Source organism: Saccopteryx leptura, chromosome 2 (assembly GCF_036850995.1).
Source record: "Saccopteryx leptura isolate mSacLep1 chromosome 2, mSacLep1_pri_phased_curated, whole genome shotgun sequence".
Classification (NCBI taxonomy): Eukaryota; Metazoa; Chordata; class Mammalia; order Chiroptera; family Emballonuridae; genus Saccopteryx; species Saccopteryx leptura.
The window spans coordinates 286,685,106-286,697,559 of record NC_089504.1 but is presented as its reverse complement, the minus strand read 5'-3'; the positions used below and the strand labels follow the sequence as shown (position 1 = coordinate 286,697,559).

Below are 12,454 nucleotides of genomic sequence, written 5' to 3'. Positions count from 1 at the left end.
CTTAATTTATGTTTCAAATATTGACATAATTTTTAAATATTTTCTTTTTTTAACCAAAATTTTTGGCAGTGACACTGGTTAATAAAATTATGTAGACCCTCTGTATATTGCATTGTGTTTTCTACTTAAAGTCAAATCTCCTATCACCATATATTTGACTCCCTTTAAATTTTACTAGCTTTCCTGCACTCCCCTTTTCCTATGGTAACCAACATATTGTTGTATATGTCTATGAGGGGTTTTTTTTGTTTGTTTTTGTATTTTTCTGAAGCTGGAAACAGGGAGAGACAGGCAGACAGACTCCCGCATGCGCCGGACCGGGATCCACCTGGCACGCCCACCAGGGGGCAACGCTCTGCCCACCAGAGGGTGTTGCTCTGCTGCGACCAGAGCCACTCTAGCGCCTGGGGCAGAGGCCAAGGAGCCATCCCCAGTGCCCGGGCCATCTTTGCTCCAATGGAGCTTCGGTTGCGGGAGGGGAAGACAGAGAGGAAGGCGAGGGGGAGGGGTGGAGAAGCAGATGGGCGCTTCTCCTGTATGCCCTGGCCGGGAATTGAACCTGGGACCTCTGCACGCCAGGCCGACACTCTACCACTGAGGAAACCAGCCAGGGCCTGTCTATGAGCTTTTGTTTGTTCATCTGTTGCTTCCTGTTTTATATCCCACGTGAGGTAAACCATATGGTTCTTGAACTTTTATATCTGACTTACTTCATTTAGCATAGTCTGAAGATCCATCCATGTTTCTGTGAATGGCAGTATGCTATCTTTTCTTATGGTTGAGTAGTATTCTACTGTATATTTGTACCACACCTTCTTTATGCAATCATCTATTAAAAGATACTTTAGTTGTTTCCATGTCTTGACCACCATGCATAATGATGAAGGGGACACAATGTAACATATGTCTTTACAAATAAATGTTTTAAAACTTTTTGGGTAGATAACCAGAAGAGGGGCTACTGGTTCATACGCTAATTCTATTCTCAATTTTTTTATTTTTTAAGAGAGAGGAGGGGAGATAGACAGACAGACTCCTACATGTGCCCAACCAAGATCCAACTGGCAACCCCCATCTGGGGCTGATGCTCAAATGAATGAGCTACTTTTAGCACCTGAGGGCTGATGTGTTGGGACCAGCTGAGCTGTGAGCGCTGAGGGCCTATGATCAAATCAATCAAGCCACTGGCTGCAGGGAAGAGGGAGAGAAAGGGGAAAAGGAGGGGGATAGAAGCAGATGATTACTTCTTTTGTGTGCCCTGACTGGGAATCAAACTTGGGATGTCTATACACTGGGCTGAAACTCTATTCACAGAGCCAATCAGCCATGGCCTATTCTTAATTTTTTGATGAATCTCCATACTGTTTTCCATAGTGGCTGTACCCAGTTTACATTACTAGCATTAGTCAATGAGGATTCTTTTTCTCCAAAAATTTTTCTCAATACTTGTTACTACAGTTGTACCTTGAGATATGAGCAGACCAACATACAAAATTTTTCTTTAAGATACAAGCTGTGACTTGGTTCGAGCTGTGACTTGGTTCGTATTACTGTTCAAGATCCGAGCAAAATTCCGAGATACAAGTCATGATTAGGGAAGCTGCCGCTAGTTGGTATGTCGGTACACGGGTCCAGTATTGGCAGTACAACACCAACATCTCGTTCTTTCTCATGTGTTATCCACAGATTCAAGTAGAATCTCGTGTGCTGTACTAGTTCTTGTATCATTTTTGCATTTTTTACTAACTTGTTTGTGTGTTATCATGCGGTCAAAAAAATGAGTGTAAAGGACAGTGTTGAGAAGGAAATAATGTCGCTAAAAGTAAAGCAAGAAATAATAGAAAAACATGAACGTGGTGTACTAGTGATTGAACTGGCAACGCTGTACAACCACAATACATCTACAATTTGAACCATCCTTAAACAAAAGGATGCCATCAGAAGTGCAAATCCAGCAAAAGGAACTACAATTCTGTCCCAATTAAGGACAAATATCCATGAAGAAATGGAGAAGCTTCTGCTGGTGTGGGTGAAAGAGAAAAAGCTGGCAGGAGATACAGTGATGGAGACTAATATGCGAAAAAGCACATATTATTTACGGCGAGTTGAATTAAGAAAGAACCATCAACCTCAAAAGAGGAAGCAGAAGATATGTTAAAGGCAAGTCACGGCTGGTTTAAAAATATATATCAAGAAGAGATCTGGCATCCACTCGGTGGTGAGGCATGGTGAAGCTACAAGTACTGACGTTAAGGCAACTGAGGAGTACATCGCACATTTTGCTGCACTTATCACAAAGGAAGGCTACATCCCCTTGTTCAACTGTGACGAAAGAGGATTATTTTGGAAAAAAATGCCTTGGAGGATTTTCATCAACGCAAAGAAGTTGCCAGGCCATAAACCCATGAAGTACCGTCTGACACTTTCTTACATTGTGTGCAAATGCTAGCAGTGACTATAAAGTAAAGGCACTGCAAGTGTTATCATTCTGAAAATCCTCGAGCCTTTAATACTCAGAAGATTCTTGCCTGACTAGGCAGTGGTGCAGTGGATAGAGCGTCGGACTGGGATGCAGAAGGACCCAGGTTTGAGACCCGGAGGTCGCCAGCTTGAGCGTGGGCTCAACTGGTTTGAGCAAAAGTTCACCAGCTTAGACCCAAGGTCGGTGGCTTGAACAAAGGGTTACTACATCTGATGAAGGCCCGCAGTCAAGGCACATATGAGAAAGCAATCAATGAACAACTAAGGTGTTGCAAAGAAAAACTGATGATTGATGCTTCTCATCTCTCTCCATTCCTGTCTGTCTGTCCCTATCTATCCCTCTCTCTAACTCTCTCTGTCTCAGTAAAAAAAAAAAAAAAAAGACTCAAGATTCTTAAAGAAAAACTGCAGGTTATGTGGCATGCCAATGCAAGGGCATGGGTTACAAGGCAGTTTTTTATTGAATGGGTAAATCTTGTCTTTGGTCCTGTAGTGAAGAAATATCTTCAAGAAAATAAACTCCCAATGAAAGCATTACTAATCCTTGATAATGCTCCAGCCCACCCACCTGGTCTTGAAGATGACATTCTCGATTGGTTTAAATTTGTAAAAGTCCTCTACCTCCCACCCAACAAGACTTCAATCTTGCAACCTATGGATCAGCAGACATTGCCAACTTTAAAAAGCTTTACACAAAGCACTTGTTCCGCCGCTGCTTTGAGGTGACTGACAACACAATCCTAAACCTTCGAGGGTTTTTTTTTTTTTAAACACAGTCAGAAAGAGAGTCAGAGAGAGGGATAGACAGGGACAGACAGACAGGTATGGAGAGAGATGAGAAGCATCAATCATCAGTTTTTCGTTGTGACACCTTAGTTGTTCATTGATTGCTTTCTCATATGACTGCAGGGCTTTCAGCAAGCCGAGTAACCCCTTGCTCGAACCAACGACCTTGGGTCCAAGCTGATGAGCTTTTACTCAAACCAGATGAGCCCACGCTCAAGCTGGCAACCTCGGGGTCTCGAACCTGGATCTTCCACATCCCAGTCTGACGCTCTATCCACTGTGCCACCGCCTGGTCAGGCACCCTTCGAGAGTTTTGAAAATATCACTCACTACAACATCGTGATATGTTTACGGATTATTGATTTGGTATGGCAAGAGGATACAAGAAGAACCTTGAACACTGCATGGAAAACGTATGGCCTTATGTTGTTGCAGACAGGGACTTCGAAGAATTCAAACCAGAGACTGAGACCGAGGTAGAAGTGTTGGAGGAGACTGTGTCCCTCAGAAAGTCGATGGGCCTGGAGGTAGATGAGGGTGAAGTAAACGAGCTCGTCGAGGAACATGAGGAGGAACTCTCAACTGAGGAGTTGAAGGAGCTACAGATGATGCAACATAGCTTCTGCAAGAGATTAGTAGTGAGGAGGAGGTAGAGTTGGAGGAAGTGATTTCTGCAAGTGAAATTAAAGACATGCTGGCAATGTAGGAGAAGATTTCAAGTTTCATTGAAAAGAAACACCCAGAAAAAGGTTCAAATGGTCATGTATCAGCACTTTTTAATGACACTTGTTACATTTCCGTAACATTTTAAAAGGCAGGCAAAAGCAAACCTCTTTGGATAGATTTTTATTCAAAAGTTCTGTAGGCCCTGGCCAGTTGGCTCGGTGGTAGAGAGTTGGCCTGGCATGCGGAAGTCCCGGGTTCGATTCTCGGCCAGGACACACAGGAGAGGCGCCCATATGCTTCTCCACCCCTCCCCCTCTCCTTCCTCTCTGTCTCTCTCTTCCCCTCCCACAGCCAAGGCTCCATTGGAGCAAAAGATGGCCCGGGCACTGGGGATGGCTCTTTGGCCTCTGCCCTAGGCGCTAGCTAGAGTGGCTCTGGTCGTTGACAGAGCGACGCCCTGGATGGGCAGAGCATCGCGCCCTGGTGGGCGTGCCGGGTGGATCCCGGTTGGGCATATGCGGGAGTCTGTCTAACTGCCTCCCCATTTCCAGCTTCAGGAAAAAAAAGTTCTGCAAATGAAAGTGACAAAAGTGCAGTCAAAAAACAAAAACAGGCCCTGGCTGGTTGGCTCAGTGGTAGAGCGTCGGCCTGGCGTGCAGAAGTCCCGGGTTCGACTCCCGGCCAGGGCACACAGGAGAAGCGCCCATCTGCTTCTCCACCCCTCCCCTCTCCTTCCTCTCTGTCTCTCTCTTCCCCTCCCGCAGTGAGGCTCCACTGGAGCAAAGATGGCCCGGGCGCTGGGGATGGCTCCTTGGCCTCTGCCCCAGGCGCTAGAGTGGCTCTGGTGGCGACAGAGCGACACCCTGGATGGGCAGAGCATCGCCCCCTGGTGAGCAGAGCGTCAGCCCTGGTGGGCGTGCCAGGTGGATCCCGGTAGGGCGCATGCGGGAGTCTGTCTGACTGTCTCTCCCCGTTTCTAGCTTCAGAAAAATACAAAAAAAAAACAAGCAAAAACAGCCTGACCAGGTAGTGGCACAGTGGATAGTGCATCGGACTGCGATGCGGAAGGACCCAGGTTCGAGATCCCGAGGTCGCCGACTTGAGCGCGGGCTCATCTGGCTTGAGCAAAGAGCTCACCAGCTTGGACCCAAGGTCGCTGGCTCCAGCAGGGGGTTACTCAGTCTGCTGAAGGCCCACGGTCAAGGCACATGTGAGAAAGCAATCAATGAACAACTAAAAAGTCGCAACGCGCAATGAGAAACTGATGATTGATGCTTCTTATCTCTCTCCGTTCCTGTCTGTCTGTCCCTGTCTATCTCTGCCTCTGTAAAAAAAAAAAAGAAAAAAAAGAAAAAACAGGTGATGATTAAATGAAAAGTACATAATGTTAAGCTTAGGTTAAGTTTAAGAAAGTGCATTTTTTTTACAATTAAGTATTTTTTATTTCATTTTAAATGAAGAAAATGCAGTTTTAGTTTACATTTAGTGTCAAAAAAGTGGTTTTAGTTTACGTGTCTACAGTGCCTGCATCCCTTCCTCCCTCCTCTTCGCCATTCACCTCTGTTAGCCCCACTCATATATCTCCAAAGTAAGAATACAGTACTAAATAACTTTTTTCTTTTATTTCATATATGTTGTTACACACTGGTAAAATAAACATGTTTCTTAATTAAAAACACGTCTTTTTCATAATTTAGGATGGTTTGGGGATGTTTCACAGGGCTGGAATAAATTAAATCTATTTCAGTTATTTTAAATGGGAGAAATTTGTTTGATATACTAGTTGACTGACTTACGAGCTCAGTTATAGAACGAATTAAACTCATATCTCAAGGTACCAGTGTACTTGTCTTTGATAATAGCAATTCTAACAGATATGAGGTTGTACTGCATTGTACTTTAGATTTTTATTTCTCTAATGAAGTTAAATGTCATTTTATATATCTGTTGGCCATTTATATGTCTTTTTGGGAGAAGTGTCTGTCAAGATTCACTGTAGATTTTTTTTTCTAAGATCTTTTTTATTTTATTTTATTTTTTAGAGATACAGAGAGAGTCAGAGAGAGAGATAGATAGGGACAGACAGACAGGAATGAAGAGAGATGAGAAGCATCAATCATCATTTTTCGTTGTGACACCTTAGTTGTTCATTGGCTGCTTTCTCATATATGCCTTGATCATGGGCCTTCAGCAGACCAAGTGACCCCTTGCTCAAGCCAGCAACTTTGGGTCCAAGCTGGTGAGCTTATCCCAAACCAGATGAGCCCGCGCTTAAGCTGGCGACCTCGGGGTCTCGAACCTGGATCCTCCACATTCCAGTCCGACGATCTATCCACTGCGCCACCACCTGGTCAGGCCCACTGTAGATTTTTTAATTGGACTGTTGAGTTTGTTTTGTTGTTGAGTTGTATAAGTTATTTATATATTTTGAATATTATCCCCTTCATCAAAGATGTTTGCAAGCATCTTTTCATTTGATTTATCTTTTGTTTTGTTGGTGGTTTCTTTTGCTGTGCAGAAGCCTTTTAATTTTTTTTTTTTGTATTTATTCATTTTCGAGAGAAGAGTGAGTGAGAGAGAGAGGGCGAGAGAGAGAATGGGCGAGGAGCAGGAAGCATCAACTCTCATATGTGCCTTGACCAGGCAGGCCCAGGGTTTTGAACCAGCAACCTCAGTGTTCCAGGTCGATGTTTCTTCCACTACGCCACCACAGGTCAGGGAAGCCTTTTAATTTGATATAGTCCCATGCATTTATTTTTTGCTTTACTTCCCTTGCCTTTGAGGTCAAATTCATAAAATACTAAGATCAATGTCAATAAGTTTAGTACCTCTTTTAAAAGTGTTTTCTTCTATGTAATTTATTATTTCACACCTTATATTTAGGTCTTTAATCCATGATAAGTTAATTTTTGTGTATGGTGTCAAGTAGCAGTCATTCTTTTGAACACAGCTTTCAAATTTTACCAACACAATTTATTGAAGAGTATTTTTTTATTTGTTGTTTTTTCACTTTTTTGTCAAAAATGAGTTGTCCATATACATGTGGGATTATTTCTGGTTTCTCAATTCTGTTTCATTGGTCTGTGTGTGTTTTTTTTCCAATACCATGCTGATTTGATTATTGTAGCTTTGGATATAATTTGAAGTCAGGGAGTATGATACCTCTCTGGCTTTGTCCCCACACCCCTACACTGCCCCAGGATTGCTTTGGCTAGTAAAAGTCCATTGTGGTTCCATATTAATTTGATGAATTTTTCATGTTCTATTTCCATGAAAAATGCCATTGGGATTTTTATGGGCATTGCATTAAATCCCTGTATCACTTTAGGTAATATGGCCATTTGAAACTACATTGAGTTTTCCAATCCATAAGCATGGAATGAGTATTTTTCCATTTCTTTGGGCATTCAATTTCTTTTTTTTTTTAATGATAGAGACACACACAGCCTGACCAGCCATTGGCACAGTGAATAGAGCATCGAACTAGGATGCAAAGGACCCAGGTTTGAAACTCTGAGTACGCCAGCTTCAGTGTGGACTCATCTCGCTTTTTTGCAGGCTTACTAGTTTGAGCGCAGGGTCACTGGCTTGAAGCCCAAGGTTGCTGGCTTGAGCCCACGGTCTCTGGCTTGAGCAAGGGGGCACTCGTTCTGCTGTAGCCCCTCAGTCAGGGAACATATGAAAAAGCAATCAATGAACAACTAAGGAGCCGCAAAGAAGAATTGATGCTTCTTATTTCTCTCCCTTCCTCTCTATCCCTATATGTCCCTCTCACTCTCGCTCACATACACACACACACACACACACAAATAAGAAACAGAGAGAAAGAGAGGGAGAGATGAGAAGCATCAACTCAGTTGTACACTTTTAATTGTTCACTAATTGCTTCTCATACATGCCAGCCACCATAAGTTCACATCTATGATTCCACGCTCAAACCGGCGACCTTGCACTCAGGCCGGCAACCTCGGGGTTTCAAACCTGGGTCCTCAGTGTCCCAGTCCAATGCTCTAACCACTGCACAACTGCCTGGTCAGGCTGTACCCATTTTCTTGAGTGTTTTAATCACAAATGAATGTTGTTATCTTGTCAAATATTTTTCTGCATCTATTGATAAGATCATATAATTTTCATCCTTTATTTTATTAATGTGGTACATCACATTGATTGATTTGCATATGGTGAACCATCCTTGTGGTCCTGGAAGAAACCCCACTTGATGTGGTATATTATTATTAATGTATTATTGTATTTGATTTGCTAGTATTTTCCTTTTCAGGATTTTTCATTTGTATTCACCACGGATATTAGTCTGTAGTTTTCTTTTTTTATGTTATCCTGGCCAGATTTTGGATCAGGGCTATGTTGGCCTCATAAAATATGTTAGAAACTACTGCCCCCTCTTCCATTGTTTTTTTTTTCTTTAGAGTTTAATAAGAAGAGGTATTAAATCATCTTTGAATATTTGGTAGAATTCACCAGTGAAGCCATGTGGTCCTGGACTTTAAGTTTTTGGAGGTTTTTGATAATTGCTTCAATTTCCTTCCTGTTGTTCACTCTATTTAGATTTTCCAGGTAATAAACTGTTTTCTTAAATAAGCAATTAAATCAGAATAGGCAGTTCTTCCCTCCCACCCACACCCCCCCAAAAAAACTACCTCTTAGGAGAAAAATTATAATTAGAGCTGTAAATTTTGTTTATAATTTATTGTGCTTATTAAATCACTAGTCTAAATAAAGTACATATTCACTGACAAATTGTTAGGCAAAATAGCATCAAATTTCAATGCTATCTGACCTAATTTATACTCAGAATATATTAGTATTAAAACATCTCAAATCTGTTTCTGCTCACGCAAGTTTCCGTTTTGAATCACCTAGTAAAGAAAACTGATATTTTGGTTATTTTCATTTGTCACAGAAGTGCTTTTGGGGGGCTTAGAATCCTAATATGTATAATTAAGTTGTACAATCCCAAATTGAAATTTTGTTTAAATGCTAGAAAGAAATATGCCATTGTCTCTTTTCCGTCTAGGTGAGTGTGATAAATATAAATATGACTTCCACGTCTACTTTCACTACCTAAAAAACTGGTACAAAGAATGAATATACTGCCTGACCAGGTGGTGATGCAGTGGATAGTGTCCGACTGGGACACTGAGGACGCAGGTTAGAAACCCTGAGATCGCAGGCTTGAGCACGGGCTCATCCAGCTTCAGTGCAGGCTCTCCAGATTGAGCATGGGGCTGCTGGCCTGAAACCCAAGGTCGCTGGCTTAAGCAAGGGGTTACTGGCTCAGCTGGAGCGTCCCGGTCAAGGTACATATGAGAAAGGAACCAATGAACAAGTAAGGTACTGAATGTATGAGTTGATGTTTCTCATCTCTCTTCCTCCCTAATCTGTCCCTATCTGTCCATCTCTCTGTCTCTGTTACCCCCCCCCCCAAAATTACTGTATTCCTCATGTGTAAGACACACCCTTTATCAAAAAGTTTGGGGTCTAAGAACTGGGTGTATCCTATACGGTGATTGTCAAAGTCATTTAAGAAGTGTGGCATTTCAAACGCCATAGATGGAACCGAGGACAAGGTAATATATGAAGACAGTGATGAGGAGTTGCATGAATTTAATAATGAATAAAACGTGAGCTCAATAACGTTATGCAATACATTTTTTTTTTTAATTTTAGGCCTCCAAATTAAGGTGTGTCTTATATATGGGACCATATCATACATGGGGAAATATGGTAATAATGTTGCCCTGGCCAGTTGCCTCAGTGGTAGAGTACTGGCCTGGCATGTGGGTGTCCCAGGTTTGATTTCCAGTCAAGGCACACGAGAAGCACCCATCTGCTTCTCCACCTTTCCCCTTCTCTCTTCTCTCCCCCTCCCCCTTCTTCTGTAGCTGTTGCTTGATTGTGGCAAGTTGGCCCAAGGTCTTAGGATGGCTCCATGGCCTCTGCCACAGGTACTAATAAATGGCTCCAGTTGCAACAGAGCAAGGAACCCAGATGGGCAGAGCACCACCCCTTAATGGTATTGCTGGGTAGATCCCGGTAAGGGCGCATGTGGGAGTCTGTCTCTGCCTCCTCTCCTCTCACTAAAGAAAAATAATAATAATAATAATAATAATAAAGTAATATACAAAAAAACATTGACCTGTACACTTTAAATGGGTGGATCATATGATGACCTATATCTCAATAAACACACTTTTAAAAAAATGCCCTGACATACAAAGTAAGAATCAACAGAAGGCATCAGAAATCAACACTTTGAATAAATATCTTATATATACAACTTGATGCATACTTGCAAGTATTTCTGTAAGAGTTTCTTAGAAGTGACAATGTGGAACCAAGAAATTGTCCATTTTAAATTGTGACATATACACGCAAACTACGCTCAAAAAGTACTCTATAGGCCTTGGCCACTTGGCTCAGTGGTAGAGCATCAGCCTGGCGTGCAGGAGTCCTGGGTTCGATTTCCAGCTAGGGCACACAGGAGAAGCGTCCATCTGCTTCTCTACCCCTCCCCCTCTCCTCCTTCTCCCTCTCTTTCTTCCCCTCCCGCAGCCAAGGCTCCATTGGAGCAAAGTTGGCCCAGGTGCTGAGGATGGCTCTGTTACAAGGACAACAACACACACACAGACCATTCCAGACATCCCTATTGTGAAGCACTACCTTACGCTATAAAAAAAGAGAATATTCACAAAAACCTATCACATGTCAGATACTATATAAATATTTAATTATTTACATTCATTAAGACAGGCATACTAATCCCATGTTATAAATAAGAAAAACTAAGCACAGTAAAATAAACCAAATTGCTCGTGTAGTTATTAAGCCAGTACTTGATTTATTTCTGATTCATTATATAACCCATGATTTTTCCATTATTTCTCAAGAGCTAATTCAGAGAGTAGTAATCTATTCAACATCCTAAAGTAATTGTTGGAAAAATAAATACCTACCCGGTCACCAGCAGTTTTGTAAATATACAGATACTTTCCCTCAGACACTGTATTCTACTATAAGCAAGATACATGAGATATAGACTTTATATATATATATAAATACACACATACACACATACATATATATATATCTTTATCACTGAATATTTTTTAAAACACTACAAAAACAATTCTAAAGACAATAATTCTAAAGCCCTTTACAAATTAGCTGTGCAAATAAACTATAACATTGTTTCAAGTAAAGAGATCTAAATAAAAATCATTTTTCTGACCCATGGTGGCGCAGTGGATAAAGCGTCGACCTGGAAATGCTGAGGTCGCTGGTTCGAAACCCTGGGCTTGCCTGGTCAAGGCACATATGGGAGTTGATGCTTCCAGCTCCTCCCCCCTTCTCTCTCTCTGTCTCTCCTCTCTCTCTCTCTCTCTCTCTGTCTCTCCCTCTCCTCTCTAAAATGAATAAATTAAAAAAAAAAATCGTTTTTCAATCAACCTTCTGAAAATTCTTGAGGTGAGCAGAAACAAATATTATCTTTATTTCAAAGATAAAAAATATAAGGCTCAGTTTAGATTTATCAATTTAGCTAAGATTCATCCAATTAATTTTTCTCATGAATTTGTACAATACACATTTTTCCCTGACTTATAGTCTAACTCATGCATACTTGATTTTATCAATAAAACTTCCCAAGCCACAATATATTTATATGATCCTGTGCAGAATGACAACTAATAAAAATTCCTGGCCTGGCCAATGGTGGCACAGTGGATAGAGCATCGATCTGGAATGCTGAGGTCCCAGGTTTGAAACCCCAATGTCACCAGCTTGAGTGCAGGGTCATCGGCTTGAGTGTGAGATCATCGATATGATCCCATGGTTGCAGCTGGCTTGAGACCAAGGTAGTTGGCTTGAGCAAGGGGTCCCTGATTCAGCTGGAGCCCCTGAGTCAAGGCACGTATGAGAAGTAATCAATGAACTAAAAGTGACTCAACTATGAGTTGATGCTTTTCATCTCTTCTACCTGTCTGTCTGTCTCTCTCCTCTCTTGCTTAAAAAAATAAAATAAAAAATAAATTCCTGAATCTCTTGGCAGATTAGCTCAGTTGTTTAGAGCAGTGGTTCCCAACCTTTTTTGGGCCACGGACTGGTTTAATGTCAGAAAATATTTTCAAGGACTGGCCTTTAGGGTGGGACAAATAAATGTATCACATGACCGAGACAAGTGTCAAGAGTGAGTCTTGGCCCTGGCTGGTTGGTCAGTGGTGGGGCATTGGCCTGGCGTGCGGGAGTCCCGGGTTCGATTCCCAGCCAGGGCACACAGGAGAAGCGCCCGTCTGCTTCTCCACCCCTCCCCCTCTCCTTCCTCTCTCTCTCTTCCCATCCTGCAGCCTAGGCTCCATTGGAGCAGAGTTTGCCCAGGCGCTGAGGATGGCTCTGCGGTCTCTGCCTCAGGCGCTAGAATGGCTCTGATTGCGGCAGAGCGATGCCCCACATGGGTGGAGCATCGCCCCGTGGTGGGCATGCCGGGTGGATCCCGGTTGGGCGC

At 42.3% G+C, this 12,454-nt stretch overlaps 2 protein-coding genes across 4 annotated transcripts in view; one reads left to right on the top strand and one right to left on the bottom strand.

Moving 5' to 3' along the window:
- ASH1L (ASH1 like histone lysine methyltransferase) overlaps positions 1-12,454 on the bottom strand; it is a 324,062-nt gene that overhangs the window by 255,471 nt on the left and 56,137 nt on the right. The window lies entirely within an intron of this gene.
- The window catches only part of LOC136391000 (large ribosomal subunit protein eL28-like), a 64,507-nt gene that overhangs the window by 37,717 nt on the left and 14,336 nt on the right, over positions 1-12,454 (top strand). The gene's annotated exons all lie outside the window — the stretch shown is intronic.